The 13,725-nt window shown below is 41.0% G+C and overlaps 1 protein-coding gene and 1 long non-coding RNA gene across 4 annotated transcripts in view; one reads left to right on the forward strand and one right to left on the reverse strand.

Moving 5' to 3' along the window:
• Positions 1–733: 733 nt before the first annotated feature.
• Positions 734–4,101, reverse strand: LOC308563019. The gene is made up of 3 exons (XR_013999727.1): positions 4,058–4,101; positions 2,880–3,034; positions 734–1,066 (listed from the first exon to the last, which is right to left on the reverse strand). It is a non-coding gene; the product is annotated as an uncharacterized lncRNA (long non-coding RNA).
• A 138-nt stretch (positions 4,102–4,239) lies between these two features.
• Positions 4,240–13,725, forward strand: part of SMAD2 (SMAD family member 2) — a 59,996-nt gene continuing 50,510 nt past the window's right edge. For 2 of the 3 annotated variants that reach the window (XM_081149648.1, XM_081149650.1), the window contains exons 1-2: positions 4,240–4,570; positions 4,897–4,980. The gene's annotated coding sequence lies outside the window, so the exon portion shown is untranslated. The remainder of the gene's footprint in view (positions 4,571–4,896; positions 4,981–13,725) is intronic. The other variant, XM_081149649.1, reaches the window with a different exon arrangement.

The raw sequence follows: 13,725 nt of genomic DNA on the forward strand, positions 1-13,725 counted from the left end.
ATACGGCCCAACTGTTGACATATGCCTGCCAAATTATGCCCCCTCATAATAGAACTTTAAATAATTTGTACATTTGTTCTTTTAGGGTTTAGATATTGGCCTGTTCTCCCCACCCCCAAATATGTAGGTCTTAGATTTTAAATGCCTTTATGGGAGTACTTATTGCATGGCATTGTATTATAACTCTTCAAATATTTTAACATTCATTGAATTAGCTATCTAATGATCAATTGATCCAATCATCACTTATGCCTTTAAATGTATAGCAAAGAAACATAATAATCAGCTGTCAGGAGAATGATGAGAAATGTAACTTGTTTTCCCCAAATAGTTTTCTCTCAACCAGAGAAACTTCTCTCTTTCCCTCTTTAAATGAAAAAAAAAACAAAAAACCCCTACCTGTATGGTTTGTTTTCGTGAGTGGTTTTGGCCATAGAATAATTTTCCATCGTAATCAACCAATGCTTTTATGATTGGCACATAACAGATACCTGATTCTTGCTGGATTCAATTCTTTTTCTTGTATGTGCTTTATTCTTGTCTCCATCAGATGTTTTCATTTTTAACAAAAGCTAGCATATGAATAAGGAATGTGCGTGTGTAGAGGTAGGTGTACACGTCTTTAAGTTCATTTAAAATGTTAAATTTCATTGTATTGAGATAAAAATTCAGCTGATGTTGAATTTTTTCTATTATTATTTACAACAAACGTAACACCATACTTTTGTTATTTACAACTTTTACTTAGGTTTACTCATGTAATCGGTGTCTTTCGGTTGCAAATAACTGTATCTTTCCTTAAGTAGCAATGCTCACTGCAACTTAGTTCCACCAGGATGAGCAAATAGAGATTAGGTGTTGAAGAGATGCTCAATAGCTGTACTAAGGGCAACTACAAACTGGAAGGATGGGGCGAAGCTGTGCAGAATGCTTGCAGACCTATGACACACACAGAATGCTATACAAATGCTGCTATTCACTTTTCCTCATTTACTTAGTATTTTGGTAAGGGTATCGAAAGACGACTGAAAATGAGATGCTTCCTTATCCTTCAGGAATGTACAATCTAAATGGGGAGACAAAATGCACATACGTGAAAAAACTACAAACCTGCTCAAGACTAACAGATCAAGATTAATCAAAGCGAAGTCATATATATCATTCTGACCATGGGAGAAAATTTGTGAGTGATATCCTTTGGGCTGGAGTAACCAGGAAAGACTTTCCAGATCTGGTAAGAGACAATGGACTATGAGCTATATCTTTTGAAAAATCAACACATGTATAAATATTTTTTAAAATTCAATCTATAGGAGAAATAATGATGAAATTTAAGTTTTCCACTCATGACGTCCAGGTTCTTTCCAGAAGCAACCACCATTACCATTTTTCCTATATGTATTTCTAGTACATTTAACTACTTTAAAAAAAATTTTTTTTTATTGATTTTAGCGAGAGGGAGAAGAGAGAAACATCAATTGGCTTCTCCTGCACGGCCCCTACAGGGGATCCAGCCCAAAACTGGGGCATATGCCCTGACCAGGAATCAAACAGCTACCTTCTGGTGCATGGGATGACACTCAACCAACTGAGCCACACCAGCCATGGCCATTTAACTATTTTTAAATTGATTCTGAATTGATTTTAATTTCATTGATTTTGCAGTGTCGTGAGTAATGAAAGGTTAAACTTAGTGTCTATTCACATAAAAATAAGATTCACTTAATATAATTTAAGCAATAGGGATCTATTGATGATAGGTCTTGAAGTACACTAGTGGATTTCCAAGTTGATTGTTGCCACGGCAATCCCTGCTCCATCTGCCTTTAGTTTGTCTTGACCTACTTTGGTTTAGACACATTTCTAGCAAAAGGGGCAGTAGGCATGTTACCATTTCTAAACCCTTTGGGGACTGCATTGGTAGCCAGATTGCCACTTCTCCCATTTTCTCAATCTTACAGATCCTGAAAGGCTTCCAAAATAGAAGAGTTAGGGACCCAAAGTCTGATACTTTGGAGAGATGGTCTTAAACTTCAAGCATATCACCCACTGAATTATTGTACCCTTCAATTGTACCCTAACTCCCATAGCATATTCTTCTGGAATCCCAGCCAGCCCTGCTTTTGCTTCTATTCCTACTCACCCAGATGGATACCCAAATAAATGTACATCCTGGTCACATAGGAGAAAATATTTGTGTGACCCAGGGTAGCTTGGGTCAGCAGGAAGGACCAAAAGCCAGAAACAGCCTTCCTACTTCTACATTGAAGTCTTTGCCCTAAACCAGCGGTGGGGAACCTTTTTTCAGCCAAGGGCCATCTGAACATTTATAACATCATTCATGGGCCATAGAAAATTATCAACTTAAAAATTAGCTATGAAAAGAGCTCCTAGATTTATTGAATTTCAAGTCCCGCCTGCAGTTGCCTTGGCAGGGCAGGACCAAATGATACGGCCAGTGGGCCGGACATTCCCCACCGGAGCCCTAGACCATCCTTCCTGATGGCTCTGGAATGTGGAAGCAGAGGCTTAGGAGGTGGAACAGTTCCATCAGTTGGCTTCCTGGGTCTCTTTCACAAGCTATTTTTAAAAAGGGGTGAGTAGAGCTGCCTCTAAGCTGACAATGGAAGAAAACACCCTGGTCAACTTTTGAAGAATTTCTGCTGAGTAGGTTCACCTTAGCATAAATACAGAAGGGAAGAAATGTTAACAATTACTAATTTTCTTTTCACTTCAAAGCCCTGTGATATTATTTTATTTAATCATCACACAACTACATTTGAGTAGCTATCACTGCAGGTGAGTTCCACTTGCCAAAAATCAGATTTGGAACAGAGCTGAATTCAAAACTACAATTAGCCACCCTCCAGGGTTCATACCCTTCATCACAACTTTTGGATGAGAAAAGTACTTCTGTGTCTGAGTAGAGAGATGGTGGACATGAAGATTCTGAAAGGACATCTGGAAAACCAGTAAGACTCGAAATGGCCAAGTACTTCTCCAGAAGACACCTTTCTCAGGAAAGCCTTCATTTCTGAAAAGAAAGCAAATACTTCAAGAACTCTTACTGTTTGAAATGGTCATTTCGTGCTTCCTGTTTACTGATTTGTACTGCAAGTGCCCCTTTCCTGCTTGTTTAAGTCGCCAGTGTAATTCACAAAGGAGCACAAGAGATTGAGCGCTGAACAGGGAGCCAAGAGCGGTGTCTTGTGTCTGCCACAAACTACCTGTGTGAGGCCTTTCTTTTCAGCTTTAGTTTTATGGTGCTCTCTGCCTAACGAAGTAAGTGCTTAATTTGATAAATTTGATTAGTTGGGTTCAATATTTCAGCAGAGATTTGGATGTCCCTAAGGTGAAAGTGAAGTTACCCAAGTGCAGTTACTCCCCTACTAGTTTAGGGGCAGCAAGTAGCTTAATAAGGACCTTGCAGCGCAGATGCTGGGGGCCTACCAACATCACCTGAACCGGAGAAATGAAGAAGATAACCCAGCAATGAAGGGGCATCGAATTTATCTTTTAGACTTCACAAGGATCGTTCACAGCATGCATTATTAGCAGCATTTTTTTTTTTTTTTACCGAAGAGAGAACCAAGATTCACGTTAAACAGAACTACCTGGCATCCTTCACCCTAATGCCCACAGATCCCCACCCTGGGCTTATTTACATCTTGGACCCCACCCCCGTTCACCACTACGAGGGCCCCGCCCACTCGCTCGCTCATTCGCGTTTGGGCGCGCCCATTGTGGGTCCAGTACCACGGCTTCCGCGGAGCCGTCTTTCTGCCCCTGGCTCGTCCCGTCCTCCTGGAGGCCCCCGGTTCCTCCCCAGGGATGAGCACGTGTCCACTCTCGGCCGGACTAAGGAAGGTGGGCCTAGCGGCGGCCCTCCACAGACCCCACCCACAGGCGCTGGAGAGACCGAGAAACCGGTCCAGGGCCGAGGCACTCAGTGACGGGTGATCGCCGGGGTTGTTTCCCCCGCCACCCCCTTCCCAGAGCCTCTCCTGGGAGCTAGCCGAAGACGAAGTCAACCGAAACCGCAGGCGTCCCACCCAACCTCGTCCTCCGCCGCCGGCCGGGCCACGCCTCGCCTCACGCTCTACGGGGGAGGCGGGACCAATCAGGGAGCGACGTCTCCCTTCCGATTCGAGGCCTCAGACGCGCGGCTCACACCCCGAGCTCCTCGCGCGCTGATTGGTTGCGTGCGCCGCCGGTCGGGCCGGGAGGGCAGGGCGGGCCAGAGGGAAAGGAGGTGGGGAGGTAGTGGCCGCGACTCTCGAAGCCCCGCTTGCGCCCCGGCCCTGCCCGGGCGCTCGGCCTCCTTCCTTCCCTCCTCCACTGGTCCAGTCTTCCGTGCGCGCCTAGCGCTGCGCTGTGCCGGCGTGCCTCACGCCCTAACGGGCGGCCGGGGGCGCCAATCAGCGGGCGGCAGGGTGCCAGCCCCGGGGCTGCGCCGGCGAATCGGCGGGGCTCGCGGCCTGGGGTGGGAGGCGGGTCTACCGCGCGGCCGCGGCGGCGGAGGAACAGCTCCCAGCCAGCAGCCAGCGAGCTCCGAGCGAGCCTCCTGGAGGTGGGTGCGCCGCGCCGCTGCGCCCGGCGGCGGAGGGCGCAGGGCGGAAGCGGAGGTGGGCCGGCGGGCGCGGCGGACAAGGGCTCGGCAGTCCGGGCGGCCCGGGGTTGGGGGATGCGGGCGCGCGCCTGAGAGGAGGAGGGGCGGCGGCGGGACGCGCGTCCCCACCCCCTCCTTCCCGCGGGCGGTGTCCGGGCTCGCGTCCCCTCCCCGCGCGCCGGGGCCGCGGGCCGGGCACTAGCTGGGGAGGCGGGGCGGGAGGCCGAGCGGCCGCGAGAGTGTTTTCAGTTCCGCCTCCAATCTCCCATTCCTTTCTCCCCTCCCAGCCCCTCATCCCATTCGGAAGAGGAAGGAACAAAAGGTCCCGGACCCCCGGTTCAGACGGGGCGGGACCCGGAGCCTCGGTCCAGGTAAAGCCGCGGCGCCCGGCGGGCCCCCGGGACTAGGGGTGTGTTTGTGTTGGGCTCGGGTCAGTGAGACTCGCCGCGTCGCCTGGCCACGGGGGCTGGTGGCTGGGGTGTGGCGAGGTCGGGGCAGCGGTGCGCCGGGCTCTCGGGGTGCGGGAACGTGGGGCTGGGCAGGCCAAAGGGAAGGGGTCGCCGCCCGGAGCTGCGGCCGCCCGGAGGTCCGCTGGGGCCCTTCTCCGTCAAACTACTGTTGGTAGTTTGTGGTTCTGATTTTCAAAGCCGGAGGGACAGAGCTCTTGTTTGGGAGTTGTTGGGAAGCCGCGTTAGGAGCGTGCGATACTTTGCTTCCACTTGTTTTTTGCTCCCCCCCTCATTTTTTTTTGTCCTGTAACCTTTGTTGACCATTATAGTCTTGGGGTTCTGAAGTGCTTGTGTGTACTCTCACACAAACCTGCATACGGCTGCTACTCTGTCGAGATCCTTCTCTACTCACTTGTGAAAGTTACTCTGTGAGTGGAGCCTATTTGGTTTTATCCCACGCCTTTAGAAAGCATGCTAATTGATTTCACGTATTTCAAACTGTTTTCAAATTTGCAACTTTAGTAGTTTTGTTCTCTCCTGGCGGATACTGCCCTTGGATTGGGTACTTTTGTCTTTTATTTAATCCTTATGTGGTTAATGGTTTCCTTTTGATCCTAAACAAAGGAGAAACAGTTCCTAGGTTGGTTTTGTTATACCTTCCTCTTGACCCTTTAGCTGAAATACTACGTGCGGGTTTGCTGTCATCTAAACCTTAAGAAAAAACGTCTCCAGGTAAAAACGAAATTAGAGATAGCATTTTCCATCTGTCATGTCTTGCTTGTTACAGTTTGGAATGTCTTAAATTTTGATGTTTTAAACTTTTAAATGACACATGTAAGGTAACTGTTAATAAATGATCATGCAAACTTCAATTCCATCTTTTCAAAAATGGTCCCTGAAATTTGAATTAACTTCCAGAATTCTGAATGATCCTATAATCTTAGTTCCTTTTCATTTCCTCTCTTTTGATTTCATGTGAATTGAACGTGTACCAACTGATTAAAGATGTTTTACCTGAGCCTAATAAGATAATAAATTGGCTCTTACTCTGCAAATACATTTGTTGTTCTAGTTTTGACCCGCTTTAAAAAATGTTTTTCTCACATAGAAGTGTAAATCAATTAGTTTAATGAAGTGTGAGGAGTTTTAATGCGAATAAATAAATAAGCAAATGTAACAGAGATGGGAGAAATAATATAAAACGGGTTTCATAAGTGTATCACATTTGAGGATTTTCTTATTTGCCTTAAGAAAACCATACAGGATATCTGTAGAATTTTCTCCACCAAAAGGTCATTTAGCAAACATTTATGTTCAATTCAGAAAGTAACACTAGTTTTAAAGTTCCTTCGTTCTTGCCATAAAATTAGTTGTGATAGTAAATAAGAATAGTTAAGTCTTGTGGGCATTTTTAAGGTGAGTGCCCACTTGCACTCTTCATGTTACAGTTAATTGACTTAAAGTAGTTCATTGGCCAGTTTTACTTGATGTAATGTGATTGGAAACATCAATTTCTGAGCTTGTTTTAGTAAGAAATTGCTCCTAGAAAGAGCTTTGTTTTTATACTTTATAGCTATACCTTTGTTCAACAAAAGTTTAGTTTTTCAAGGTTGTAACTTACCTGTACCTATTCATAAGTGGTCAAATCTCTACACAGTCTGTAAGGCTCATAAAATAATAGTCTTGTAAGAACTGTGCAGGGTAATTTCCTGTTGTTTGTGGCTTGTCAGGTTTGGTATGTGTTTTAACTCTGGAGTAGGAATTTGGGGATGGTTTTGTATATTTCAGCAGGTGGTTTCCACTACAAGATGGCAAAAGGTCCCCTTTTCATTTTCATTTTGTAAATATTAGAATTATGTTGCTTTGATCTTGTTAATTTACATTGGGGGAAGATATGTGAGTGAAAAACACTCAGTTTAGCTGCATAACCTGCTGATCATAGACCTACTGAATGCTTTTCTTATTCTTGTTTGGTTTTGATTCTGCTGGTTTTATATTTTAGGACTCCAAAGACCTCTTTTGTAGCAGCTTTTTTATACAGGTGTATTTGTAATGCATATAAAAGCTGTATTTAGTGCAGTTTGGCAGAGGAGGTTTATTCATATTCTTGGGACAAGGGTCATTTTTAGAGGATAGAGAGGGGCACATATGTCTTAGATTCCTTGTCTTTGATGGAAGTAGAAGAGCCATTTTTAAGCTTTTAGTTTCTGTAAGAGGAAAGATGTTTTCTACTAGGTATTGCAAGGATATGTCAGAAAAATGTGAGAGAAGATTTCAAAGCAATTCAGAAGAATAACTGTTATGCATTTATTAAACAAATAGCCTTTGATGTGTGTCAGGCCCTGGACTAGGCAATAGAATATCTAACAAGGAACAAGTATACCCCTGTTCCTTAATGGAATTAGAAAAGCAGAAGCTCCTCATACCTCCTGCCTGTCCTCCAGTGTTTAGCGTAAGAAAATGATGTTATTGCAAATTGAGGGAGCATGTAATGCATTACTGAGCCAATTTCTAAAGTATGCTTGCATTGCTTTCTGTAATGTAGAGGACAGCACTAGAGAAGATGTCAAGTGTTAACTCACAGTGTCACTGGGAACTGTCAGTGTATGGGGAGTGGGAACTTGTCACCATTTTTGCACACTCCATACAAACTGAAGATATGGCCAATCTTTGACAAAGATATTTGTTGCTGAGCAAATGAACACTTGTAGAGCTAAGCTTAATTTGGCCTTAGTTTGTTTAATCATTGTTCTTTAGTTATAGAAACTGGTTAGGGAAAGAAAGCAAACTTGAATTGGTCAGGTTCCAATGAAAGCATCAGAAATAAAGTGTAAAAACAATTAGCTAAACCAAGGAGGAGGATTGGGCTGCAATATCATGTAGTGGAAAGGCCATAGGTTTTGGAGAGAGATAGTTAAGCTAGTAGTTGGTTTCTCAGTTACTATATGGGGCAAATTACTTAATTCCTGAGCCTTAGTTTTCTGATTGTAAATGGAGGTAACACCTACCTCTTAAGGTTATTATAAGGATTAAATGATCGTGATTAAAGTACCTAGGACATTGCCTTAGATATACGGGTCCTCTCAGATAACCTTCTAGTTGTGGTTTTCAGTTGTTTTCTTTTTAATCAAAATGATTTGCCTACACTCTTATTTTTGATCTATTATAAAATGCATTTGAGAAGCGCACACTAAGCAAAGAAGGCCTGGGGGAGTGAAATTGTCCAAGTCCATATACCTTAAAGCTTTAGTCATAGGAGAGCCATTGAGACACTTAATCAGAACCTGTTGGTATTTATTTCAGATATTTCTAGCAAGGAAAGTTATCTGGCTTCTAAGTCTACAAGAGATTAGAAAGAAGTAGATTGTGAGTAATGTGGGAGGTTAAGAGGAGTGTAGTGGGGGATGGGAGGATGGGGAACTGTTGCCCAGTCTGTTGTAAGAAAAAACAGATAACAGCCTGGTAAAGATAGTAGAGGTAATCTACAAGACACAAAAACAAATATTCAAAGCCTATCTAGCATGTCTGGGGCCATTCAGTGCAGGACCAGACCTGAAAGTGTAGTAATGAATGTTCATCAATTAGCTTAAGTCATGTTTGGGGAAATCTTTTTGAGGGTGCAGTAATCTACATAATATACTTTAGATTGTCATTCAGGATGATTAACAAATGTTCTTAAAGGGGTAGAACATTATACTATAGGGAATGACTTATTTCATGGAAAAACCACAAGTACATGCTAAGACCAAGATGTTTTTCATTTGGTTTGCCATTCAGTGAGCCATGATTACAGACTGAAAAGCCTTTCATGCTTAAGCTAGTAGTAAAGAAAGGTGATCTAAATGACTTAGCACCCCATACCAGACCTTTTCTTCAGAGTAAGTCATTCTTTTTGTCATTCTGCAAAGGATGTTGTGTAAAACTTTTCACTCAGCTTTGAGATAGATTGTGCTAGAGATTTCCAGGACCAAACTAACGTGAACAGTAAGTAGGCTAGTCTGTCTGTCAGGGGCTTCTTGCCTCTTATATGTGACTTCTACCCAATATTAGCTTTGATAATTTTTTGGGATCCTCCTCCTTCCTACCTCAGAGTTAGTTTGTAAACCATCTACTGCACCAAATACTAAGTGGTGACATTGTAATATATAGCCTTGACTGTTTTTAAAAAAACAGGAGTTTTTATTTTTTTAGCCAGTAGTACAAAAAGTAATCCAGTCTTTTTTGCTTAAAAATGCACAGTTAGAGGCTTATTCCTTTTCTTTCATCAATTTTGATCATTTCTCTAGATTGGTATAATTGTGATGTGTTCAGTTAGGACATATTTCAATGTTGGTTCTATATATGTATCTCATGGATAGCTTTCAGCTTCAATTTCAATAATTTTGTGTAGGGAGAATATAGTTTTGGCAAGCCAGGTAGATTTAGACACTGGTTTGGCCAGATAGCCAGAAAGGTTGGGGTAATTCTGCGACTTAACTACTTATCTTACAGTCTAGAGTCTGAGTGGTACTCCTTTAGCTCAGTGGGTTCTTTTCAGATGTAACTGAGCCACACTAATAGGACAGGTGTCCAGTAAATTAGGTCTGTGTTCAGCTTTGTACTCTTAAGAAAACAAATTCGAAAATGATTAATTTTTATTAAAATGTGTGAATTTACTGTGAAATTGTTACTAATTCCAGGTAGTTCTGTAATTTTTCAAAAAGTGGAATTACTTGGGCCTCAAGACTAGAGCAAGTGAGTGTAGACTTTAGTTGCAATCCATTCAGTACACATGTCCAGTTTCACTTGAAAAGCTGCATTTCCTTTAATAATGTACCATGTCCTATGCCTATCTCCCTTCCATTTTAGCGGGGAGGGTATAGTTTCATGTTCAATGCTCAGTAAGGAAGAATAATCTTGGGGGATCCACTAGAAGTTAAGATTTTAATTTAAAAAAGACTCTTCATCTGAGGAAGTAGCATAGTAAATCTGTGATCTTGTAATTTGCCTATGTTTAAAGTATATTCTCTCATGCTGCTTCGGCTTCTTCCAAAAATTCTACAGAAAGATAATGGTTAAGGTATTATAAATATTAAGGAAATGCTCCTTCTTAATCACATCCTTCATTACAAAATGTGGAGCTGTGAATCTGATTTGCAAAGTTCTCAGAATGAACTCCTGATGAATGGTGCCGTGGAAGCTAGGCCAGTGAGCTTTCTTTCTCCCTTGATTTGAATGAACTATGGAAACTTTTTTTTACTAAAGATGCTCTGTCTGTGCCAGTGAATGCAAATTTTCCAAGTTTAGACCAAATTTCCCCCCCCCCCCAATTTTTTTTCATAGACAGGTGGTTAGGCTATAGTTCATGTAAACTGGCCAATTAAATTTTTTCTTTATAAATTGTTTTAAGTATGAGGAGGGTCCAGCTTTGGCCTGAGGTTTGTGCATTGACCATTTCTGCTCTAAATCACTAGCTTTCAACTTAAAGCGCACGCTTGCACGCACACACACGCAGAATCTCAAAAAGTGTCAGGGAAATGGACGGGTGCTGAAACCCTGCCTGCTTAGTTTTCCTGTCATTCTTACTCCTAGGAAGCCTTGAAAACTCCAGTGAGGAATAATAGATCTTAGGGAAAAATGTTTGCTATACACCCGCACTGTCCCACATGGAAGCCATTGCCAGATGTGGCTGTTTAGCACTTGAAATATGGCAACTGTGATTGAAGAAATGAATGTTAAATTTAATAGAAGATTCTTTTGGACAGTGCTATTAGACTTTGTTTTGATTCCACTTTTGCACCCTGAGGACTGTATACACTTGACCTGGGTGTAAGTTGCTGCTCAGCAGAGGGTCAGGACCGACCTGGGAATTTGAAGGGCAGTTGGAGTACTGAATATTCGTGCTGATTTGAGTCTGGGCCTGTGTAGTCTCCTGATAGATGGATGACTTTTTATAATCTGGGAATATAAACTAGTATGTAAATTTATGTTTACAAACTGATTATAGATTCCACACAACTCATGAAAGGTGAAAGGAATATAACTCAGTTAAAGAACATGTAGTTTCCTTCCACAGCATTCCCTGTATAATGTGGCTTTCACTGAACTAAGATTACTTTAGGATTAAATTCAAGCTCTAATATGTTTAGCAGTTCACAGAATTGAACACATGAATGTTTTCTATTTGCTTTTGTTTAAAAGGCACATTACCCATCGTTCTTCATGGGGCCAACTTAGATTTCCAGTTGGCAGTATGTTTCCTTACTAGCTTACAACTTTGGAAAAAGCATAGTTAGAGTGAGAATGGAGAAAAAGGTTTGGGTTTTTTAATGGTTTTTAATGTATTTTTATTTTTTTAATCCTTTCTATTGTACTGATTTCTTTGACTAAAGCAGTTGTAAAAATCCAGATCCTAAGTAATGTGCTTTTTCCTCTACCTTGTGTGATAACATGTTGATGGATTGCCAAAAATCTAATAGTGATTTTATACTATCTCTGGGGGGACCTACTTTATGAAGGCAGAACCATTACATTTCAAGTGTTTTCTGTTGCAATATCTAACTTGATTTTCTCCTGAAGTAAAAATTCATATAAGTATTTGGGGAATATTTTGTATTTGCAGTTTGAAGATATTTGAAATTACATTTGCTTTCTATATTTAATCACTTCCTTTGTTCTAGACTTGAACTTGGTGAAATGTTTTGCCATTCTTTTTCATACTCTCCTTCCCATTGCCCTTTCAGAAGTCATTAGGGAATTCTGAACTGCCAAGTTTAGCAGTCTTTTCTCAATTATCGTGCTACTTTTTCTTCAGTCTCTGCCATTATTTACTATACTCTATCTAGATTTCTTAAAATCACCCAGACATACTAGAACAGACACAGATTAGGCTCTTTTCTCCAGCTTTAAATGTTGGCTTAAATATCAGACTTGTTTTCTCTTATGTATAGTTAGTTGATCTAGAGAGAGAGAGAAGTTCCCAACAACCAGAAACTTAGAGAAATCAGTGTTTAAGTAAAAGCTGGCCTTGGGGAATTTACTAGATAAAGAATCTAATAATAGGGGATAGGGCTTTAATGCCATTAGGGGACAGGAGATAGAACTCTGGTAACTGTATGACAGTACACACACACACACTTCCCATGTCATTGAAGCATCTGTGGCCTCTGGGTGGAAAAAGCCTCAAACCTCTTTATGGAGGAACTAGAAAAACGCTAGTCTTTATAGATGGACTTTAAATATCACATGAAGGCCAAGAAGCATCAATGAAAAGTCAGATACCAGCTAGGTGAAGAAAGTGGTTGGTTTTTTGTTTGTTTGTTTGATTTTTATAGGTATACATTATTGTAATGCAAAATTCAAAAGGTGCAAAGGATATATATTGAAAAGTCTCTTTGTCAGCCTGTCCCTTGCTACTCAGTTGCCTTTTCAAAGGCAAGTCACATTACTAGGTTTTTGTGAATTATTGCAGAGATTTTATGCATGTCTGAGCCACTTTGTGCATATGTTAGCTTTTAGTACAAATGGTCATATATTTTACTTAATAATGCATCTTGTAGTTACTTCATGCTCCTACATGAGTGCCTTTTTTCTTTGGGTTACACAGTATCCTTTTGTGTAAGTGTCTATAATACATTTCATCATTCTTCTGTTGATGGACACTTAGGTTATCTCCAGTCTTGTGGTATTTAAAACAGTGCTGCAGCAAATATCTGTTTATACATCATTATACACATATATAAGATAGATTTCTAGAAGTAAGTCAAAGAATATTTACATTTGTCTATTTATTTTTAGGAAATGTATTCATTTTTAAAATAGGTAATACATGCACATGGCACAAAATTCAGAAGGAACAAATTAGTAAATAATGAAAAGTAAGTCTACCTCAGATCATGTGCATTCTGCTACCCTGGTCTACTTTCCAGAATGTAACCACTGTTACTACTAACTTCTAGCCACTAGCCACATATGGCTATTGAACACTTGAAATGTAGCTAGTCCAAATTGAGATGGGCTGCAAGTGTAAATGGCACACTAAATTTATAACACTTAGTCCAAAAAATACAATGTAAACTAAATAGTTTTTAATACTGATTTGACATTAAAATAATTTTGATATATCAGGGTGAATTAATAAAATTATTAAAATGATTAATTTTACCTATTTTTTACTTTTAAAATTTGGCTAATAGAAAATTTATAATTACTTGTGTGGTTTGCATCCTATTTATGTTGGACAGCACTGGTCTAAGGAAATTCATTCATACATATAAAAACATGTATTAATATGTGGGAATTCCTCTAATCAGGCAGGGCTATTTTTTTTTCTTTTGCATTGCAATGTATGGGATCAGAAATCTCTTGCTAGGATATTGGTTAAAAGAGAGGTACCAGGCTGTTCTTTATTGTTTTATTACTTACTCTCAACTATTTACCATGATCATTGTTGGTCTCATTAGTGAAAGTCATGCTTCCATTGACTTTTACGATGTTTGTTCACTTCAGGGAGAAACCTGGCATTACTCTTGGCTGCATGTGTTTGAACCTGCTCCAGTTTACACTGGTTGCTTCTCTATACCTAGTACACAACAGGCAATCTGGATCCCTGTTCACCATCATCTTACGGAATTTCTTCACTTCTTTGTTGTTAAATTTCATTCCCTTGTTTTGTGCACCTTCCTTTTG

This window comes from Miniopterus schreibersii, assembly GCF_964146895.1.
Source record: "Miniopterus schreibersii genome assembly, chromosome: 10".
Lineage (NCBI taxonomy): Eukaryota > Metazoa > Chordata > Mammalia > Chiroptera > Miniopteridae > Miniopterus > Miniopterus schreibersii.